Raw genomic sequence first — 7,832 nt, forward strand, 5'->3', positions numbered from 1 at the left:
GGAGGGGAGGCCTGAGGGGCTGCTCACCTGGGCACCTCCACCACCTCTTCTTGTGGTTTAACTCATGCACCTGCTCTTGCCTCACTCTTCCCTCCTTCTGCTGCAGGATGGCTAAAGCTTTTTTTCAGAAATAGATGGAAAAAGAAAAAAAGAAAAAGAAAAAGAAAAAGAAAAAGAAAAAGAAAAAGAAAAAGAAAAAGAAAAAGAAAAAGAAAAAGAAAAAGAAAAAGAAAAAGAAAAAGAAAAAGAAAAAGAAAAAGAAAAAGAAAAAGAAAAAGAAAAAGAAAAAGAAAAAGAAAAAGAAAAAGAAAAAGAAAAAGAAAAAAAAAGAAAAGCAATGAGGGAGGAAAAAAGAGTAGAGGTAGAGGTAGGCAATGGATTTCTGTGTGTGTGGGAACCAGGGCCTGCTAGCATCCAGAGTCTCAAGTGTCACAGATCATTCCTACTCCGGATTCCACAAGGGTCTCCAATGGCAAGAACTGGTGAGCAGAAGAAAGCAGTATAGGGCCTTCTCCTGAAGAGAAATTTCTGGTGCTGGAGCTGGTATAGAGGGAAATGTTGATGTAGCTGCCCTTTTGTCAGGATAAAAATTAATATGCTAGGAAGTATGTGGGAAAATGAGCTGGTAAATAAGAATCATTGTATGGAGCACAGGAAACAAGGCAAACTGGGAAGATGAATCTCATTTCAAGATAAAATATTTTTAAGGATCTTATAGAAGATTCTTATGATGTGGGAATCATAAGCTGGGAAAGACCTCTAAGATCATAATAAGGTCCATCTGTCAAGAGAATCAGCTGCCTGTGAAAGAGAACCTAACAAAATCTGGGACACATATGGAAAGTGACAAGTCCATGAATGATTAGTGTCTAAGTATTTGAGCCATTTGTCTGAGTGTGTTCAACAGCACAGGCTTCAAAATCTGCCAGAAGAGCAGGGGTCAGGGTCCCATGTGCAGTGCTTTCCCTGCTGCTTGCACTGAGCTGTCATGAGAGTCCCTGCTCCACATTCTGGAGAGGCAGGGACATGATCACCAGCAGCATAGAAAGTTTTTGGGGAGTGCCAGTCAAGAAGGGCCTTTTAAGAGTGTGAAAAGAATTTATTTTTGGTGGTTGAGTCTGGCTGCCTTTGGGGAAGCAGCCCTTGCTTGTCCCAAAGGCACTGGATTGCAGCAAAGGAACTTGTAATTTCATTATTGATTTGTCCTCCTAATGGAAATAGAGCACAGGTGATGAATATTGACAGCTGAGTTCAAAGTATCCCTTGTCTTTAATACTGGGGAGGATGTCAGCGTATCACTTGCATTCTTAGTTGCTTGATGCCTATTTGAAGGCACCTAATTAGGCCTATTAGTGCCTCCATCAGGCAGGGAAGGCATCAGTAGATGAATGAAGTGAGCAGTCTGCACAGCATAGGGGGTCCCTGTGTTTGTGCCAGGAGAGGTCTTTCTGGGTTGTTCTCTGATCCCCAAACCAGAACAGACACGTTCATCTCCATGTCCTGGCAGTCAGAACTCAATTCTCAGAGGCTTGAACTTCAAAAGGAATGGAGGCACTCCCTTGTTTGATCAAAGTTCTCCTGAAACAGCCATGGACAGTTATTCTTTCAGAGTCCTTGGTGCTGTAATTCAGATTTTGGTAACACCTACAATTACAGAAAATATTCTACTGTGTTTCACTGTATGTGAAAATATTCAGCTGTGTTGTACATGGCCAAGAGATCCTTTTTAAAGACAGCTATGTCAGACAAAGCATATTCTTTCCTTTCCCTTTTATTTTCCACGCAAAGAAACGTGTTTGGAAAGCTCTCCCTTTCTGAATACCACGTCACTGGAATCTCACATTCCACATTTGCCATTCTCTGAATGGAAAGTGTTACAAACAAAATGGCAGAAATCTTGCAGCTCCTGAAACTCTGATACTTCATTAAGGAGGTTTTCCTTTGACTGTAGGCAAGGCTGCAGATTTAAAAGAAGATCAGTGTCCTGTGTATTTCCAGGAAAAGGCAGACTGCATCATTATCCTTGGTCCTGCACTGGGCAGCAAGCACAGGCCCTCTCCTGTTTGGGAAAGCTGGCATGGAGCATACAGTGAGAAACAAGAAAAAGGTCTTTGACTTTTCATACTATAGATTTTCATCCCAAATGTGTTTGGGCAGGTACTGATAGGCTTCTCATAACTTCAGTCAGCTCCCAGTTTTATCTTGATTACTTCCTGTTAATACAGTATTTCCTACAGCTAAGGGATAGAGTGTGAAAGGTTTAGTGTGGGGTCACTGTGAAAATTCTGTATTATAAAAAAAAAGAACAAACAGATTGACAGGTTCCCAGTCTCTTGCTTTTAGTGCCTAGAGAAGGTGTCCCTGCCTGTTATCTTTTTTTTTTTTTTTTTTTTAAATAAGACATTTAAGACATTGTTCTGTTGGTGCCACAGGGTTGGTGTGCTACAAACATGGTGCAGTGAAAGAAAAATGAGAACTGCCCGCTGTGTGCTGTGTAAGCCAGAGCCCTGGAATAAAACAGAAGCATTCCTTTAGGTAACATTAATTAGGCATCTGCTGAAAGGAAGATGAGGAACTGGTATCACTGTGGAATACCTGGAATGGATTGTTTTTCAAGTAGAATCATGTTCTGCTCTTTTACAGCAGGAATATTTCTGAGTTCCCTTAGAGACTCTAGGGGTGCAAGTCAGCACTGGTCTCTGGAACACTTGTCATGAAAACTGGTGTGGGCTCAATGTGCATGTTGGTGCTCTACTGACTTAAAACACCTGAAGATTCTTACCCTGCATGTTTAGAAGTAGGACTCCAGCTGGAGTCAAATTCTGCCTTGCTATCTATATGCAAAGTTGCATGTATTGAAAATGGAAAAAATATCTTTCTTAGCATGTTCTATCAATGGACACTACAAAAAGTAGGAGAAATTAATTTTGTAGATTATATTTTACCACTTTTTCTCACATAGTGTGCTGTATGGCTACAGGAATAGAAGTGAATTCAAGCTCACTACAGTGAAAAGAGATCACAGTTAACAAAAGGTAGTAATATCAGTAAGTATCAGATTAGATATTTTTAGTTTTAAAGAAATAGCAGTAGAAAAACTCACAAGACTGTGCATAATGCTGAGTAAAAGTGAATGCTATCAGAAAAGAAAGCACTTATTTTTAAATGTGCCTCCAAATAGCCCTGTTATATTAGCACATCATTTCAACTTGGGTCATGGCTGCATTAAGCTTCCTACCCAGTCAGGTCATCCTGTGGGTATAAATATATGCTTTAAGTTATATAAACACCATCCAATCCTATTTGCATTGTCACTCTGTGACACGAAATGCTATAATGACCTCCTTTCCCTATGTCCAGTGCTATCTATAAAGCAGGCTCAGGTCCTTTTCTTATTAAGGAGGTCACTCTCTTAATGAGCTTTAGGCATTCCCAGAGTGTTTTCCAATATTGTAAGACTTACCTGGCCCCAGACAGGATGGCTGCAGCCCTGCCAACACCTAAGCAGTGCAGACAGATCCCATGTGACAGGTTATGCAACAAAGTGGGGCTTTATATACCCCAGGCCTGAGAGCATGGGAAGGGCTCCAGGGAAAAGAGCATCAGGTGAGACAGAAATGTTTGAACTGTGTTTCTTGGGGTACTTTCAGCGCTGTAGCAAACTGCATTAGGCTTAAACTTCAGTTTCATGAAGTGGTCAACTTGTAAAACATCCTGGGGTTTAGTAATGTTTTGTGTATTCTAGGTTTGTAGGGGCTGAAACTCTACGAAGACTCAGAAATCATGGTTATTCCTCTCCGGAGAATGACACCTGGGTATATAAGGTTGCTGCAGGTATGAAATTTCTTTTTTCTCTTTTTTCCTGCTTTTAATTAATCTTAAAAATACCCATATTTCTCTTGATCAGGTTGATTTCATTTCAAATTATTGCACGACCAACCTGAGGGAACATTGGTTTCTTGTGGGTTAACTCACATAACTCAAAATAATTAATCCTCTGCTGAAAAGCAGATTAATTATGACATTTCTTGATAATTGGTATCATGCTAGAATACAAAATACAGACTATTTGGAAGGAGATAATTCTTCTGCAGTGCTTAAACAGAAACTGCTTCCCCATAATTTTCTCTTGCCATGGCTTTGGGTGTCTGGGGCAATGGGAAAATACTAATGGAAAGAACTATGTGACTCAGTTGACCCATCAGCAAAACACTTTAGCCAGCTTCTTGGCCATGATAAGGAAGCCTCAATCAGTATTGACCTCTGGAACACTGGGAAATCAGACTATCAATCATTATATGAAAAAAAGAATAAAAGCATGTATAGGAAACATTTTAAATCATCTGAATAATTGAGACTGAAGCAGCTATAAATAAATATACATATATGTACATCAAAGAATACAGAAGAATTCCTTATTGTATTCCATATTTTGATATTTACAGAGTATCCAGCCCTTCTCTGGAAAATGTCATAGCTCTTAGCACAGTGATCTGCATCCAGAATCATAGACTGTAGCAGCTGAGAGGAGATAGTTGAGTGGTTGAGAGACTGAGCTAAAGATGCTGTGTTTCCGTCCTAGACATGAATTTCTTTCACCTCCCTGCATATCTTTTTATATCACCTTACATAGTAATTCTGTTTGAAATTTCTTTTGTCTTTATTTATTTTGTGGCTGAAGTAGCCACAGTCAGACACATTTTTCAAGGTCAGAGCACTAAGATCTAATTCTTTAAATTCAATAAAAGACATAGAATCTGGAAGTGAAAAAGAGGTTCAATGGAATCTCCTGCTCCTGTCACTGATGCTTTTCACCCTTGGATTGCAAAGGAAAGCATTTAAAAAGAACCAAACCAACATTATTTGAGGCCTAGCAATTATTTCACTTAAGGAAACCAAATGCAGCACCAAAAAAGATATGTTTTATTTTAACTCAAAGTGCCAATATGTATATGAGGTTTTGTTTTGCTCTCTAGGATTCCATGATAATGTGTTTCTGCCTCTTGATCAGTGTATTATATGGACCAGCCTATAAGCCTAAGGCCTAAGCCTCCACGCTTGATGCAGCTCTCCCTCTCAGGTAGCCAGAGGGAACCCATTAAAGTCACCAAAATCAATGAGCAGCAACTGAAAGGAAAATCATATCAGAAATGTGTCCTATCTTTTACAAACTGATAAAAAGGGAGGGCTTCCAAAACATGCAATAGGTTGTGTGAAATCCTCTCCAGTGGAAAGCAGGCATCCCCTGTTAAATGGCAAGGAGAAGGATAAAAGCGCTTTGTGGGTTCCAAAGACCTTCTTTTGTGTTGCACTGAGCTGAATCAGCTTGTAACTTGTCCTGTTTCTCCCTTAGACTCAAGCTGCAGCAAAGATGGTTATCAGCCGGTCAGACACAGCGCTGCAGCGGGTGGCACTGCTCCTGGGAGTGTTTGGGATCAGCATATCCAGCTACAGCACACACCAGCTAACTCAAACAAAAAGATTCCCCCTGACCACCTAAGCTGTGTTAGCATGTGACCCAAGAAGTCCAGGCTTATGTCAATACTGCTGATGAGTGGCTTTTCTGCTGCTCTTAGCACTCTGGAGGCAATGAGACACTTTGCAGCTGTGATTTCTACATGCAAAGATAAATAGATGGAAGAACTGCAGACTTCTTCAAGAAAGGAAAAAAAATAACGGCTACCAGAAGCATCGGAATTCTAAATAAGACAAACTTTCTGTAAATACTATGAACTTCTTTTGTTATTCAGTGTATACATAGAGATCTAAAGGTATAAAATACAGTGACATTCAGAGTAGCTGTAAACAGACCAGTGTGGGTGCTGGGCTCTGGGAGTGTCCCTGCGTTGCAGCTTTTGCAAATGACTCCAATGCAAAGACTTTTTTTTTTGCAAAGAAGAAGTTAGAAGCAATATATTTCCCATGACAAGGGTTAGAACAAATGAAATTAATCTCCCTTGGACTCCTTGCACTGTACATCTGGGGTATTACAGAATTTGTGCACTCTAGCTTTTCCTGTTAAACATTTCTCGATGCCTTTTGAGTAGCACTGTTTGTGTATTGTGACACAAGCTGGTAGCCTGCTGTCACAGCAGAGATGGCCACAGGCTACACCAGCCATATGGTGCTGGGAAGGGCCCATGGCTCCAGACCAGATAACTTCATAGCTGCGCAGAAACTCTCTGTTCTAGAAAGTATCTGTAACAATTTTGGGTTGGGTTACATTGCAGAGTTCAATATCTGGCTGTATTCTTCTGCAAAGTCAAGTCATCTCATAATACACATTCTGATTAGAATAGAAATAGAGTTTGACCTTTTTCCCCTATCTCTCCCTTGTTTTCTTCTCATTTGGTACAACTTATTCAGGAAAGTTCTCTTACTATTGGTTTGCACTTTTCCAACTGTTTCTTATGTTACATGTAAACATGGCTTTGTAGGCTCTTCTGTGCATATGTTAGCATTTAAAATCCTTTGTTCTTGGTTACTAAATACAAATATTATTTTGGGGTCTTTTTTAGTGTTTAAAATTATTTTGTCTGTCAACAGTGTTTAAATTCAGCCACTAAGGGGCATCCTACACAGCTGAATATTTTGAACTCTTCAGATTTCTTATTCCAACATGACAAACCACAAATTGAATCAGGCTGAATTTTTTACTTTTTTATTTTTGAATTGTTCTTGTCCCTGTTTGCCTTTTTCTCACCCTCTCTAAGAAATGTCTCTCCTCCCCCCAAAACTTTTGTTAGAAGATGATGAGAAAATCAGTGTTTACAAGGTCACTTTTTTTTCCAGTGTGCCAGGTCACAAATTACCTCCATCTAATATAGACTTCTGTTTATATTTAAAAAAATAATCATATAATGAAATATTCCATCTTCTGCCTTCACCTACAAGAAAAGAAACAAAATACTTGAACTCCTTGACAAAAGTAAGAATGAGACCTCTGGGAAGCATTCAGTCACAGAGACTGACATTATGTAGTGTGACCCCCACCACCACCCTCAGTATGCCTTAATTATGGCTTTTTAATCTATTACAGGATTTTTGTCTGCTGTGTTTTTGTTAACTGATTTCCTGCTCCCATTCAACATGAATGTAAGACCATCAGCTGTTTTCAGAGCCATTACTATGCTAATGCAAGCTCTTCTGTTAGGTGAAGACTACGTGCAATAACATCATTTTAACAAGATATACTAGAATAAAATAAATGATGACTTGGCCACTGAGATATTCCCATTAGACATGATGCTCATGAGGAATGTGTACTTTTCCATGAAAATTGTTTTGAGTAGTTTTGAAAGCATTATTTAGCACAAGTGAAAATGACAGGAGGACAACACAGACAATAAGCACACTAAGTATGAAGAGATTTTATAAAGCTAGGGACCACAGGAGCCTCAGGAACATACAGTGAAGCACCAGGGAGATGTAATTGAAATTATTTACAAAACAGATATGTTTCAACTTGCTTCTGATGAATTTGGCCTGGGCAGAAAATCACCTTTATGTGAAAAGTTGGGACAGCATCCAGCAGAAGATGTAGGCATTGGTGTCTAACCTATCTGTTCCTGTAGAAACCTACACCCAAAATGTCGGTTTTCTCAAGTGCATCTGCCACCTCATGCCAGGCACAACAGACAGCCATTCTTTCACTGCTGTGGCTCCCTGCAAAGCCTCTCAGGTTTCCCCTCAGCCAGGTGGGGCTGGGGTGTGTTGAGCACCAAGGCATCAAAACCTTGTGGAGGTGACAACAACACGCCCATCTTCTTATCTTTCCTCTGTCTGGAAGCCAAGCCGTGGGCTGGAGGTTGCCCAGAATATGGCTGAAAGTT

The 7,832-nt window shown here is 39.9% G+C and overlaps 1 long non-coding RNA gene across 1 annotated transcript; it reads left to right on the forward strand.

The window, feature by feature from the left end:
• Positions 1 to 3,587: 3,587 nt before the first annotated feature.
• On the forward strand, positions 3,588 to 6,502 carry LOC148184706 (uncharacterized). Its single transcript, XR_015772266.1, has 3 exons — positions 3,588 to 3,606; positions 3,746 to 3,834; positions 5,354 to 6,502. It is a non-coding gene; the product is annotated as an uncharacterized LOC148184706 (long non-coding RNA).
• The last annotated feature ends 1,330 nt before the right edge of the window (positions 6,503 to 7,832 follow it).

This window comes from Pseudopodoces humilis, chromosome 3 (assembly GCF_049639895.1).
Source record: "Pseudopodoces humilis isolate 2021_Gansu_Grassland_sample_001 chromosome 3, ASM4963989v1, whole genome shotgun sequence".
NCBI lineage: Eukaryota > Metazoa > Chordata > Aves > Passeriformes > Paridae > Pseudopodoces > Pseudopodoces humilis.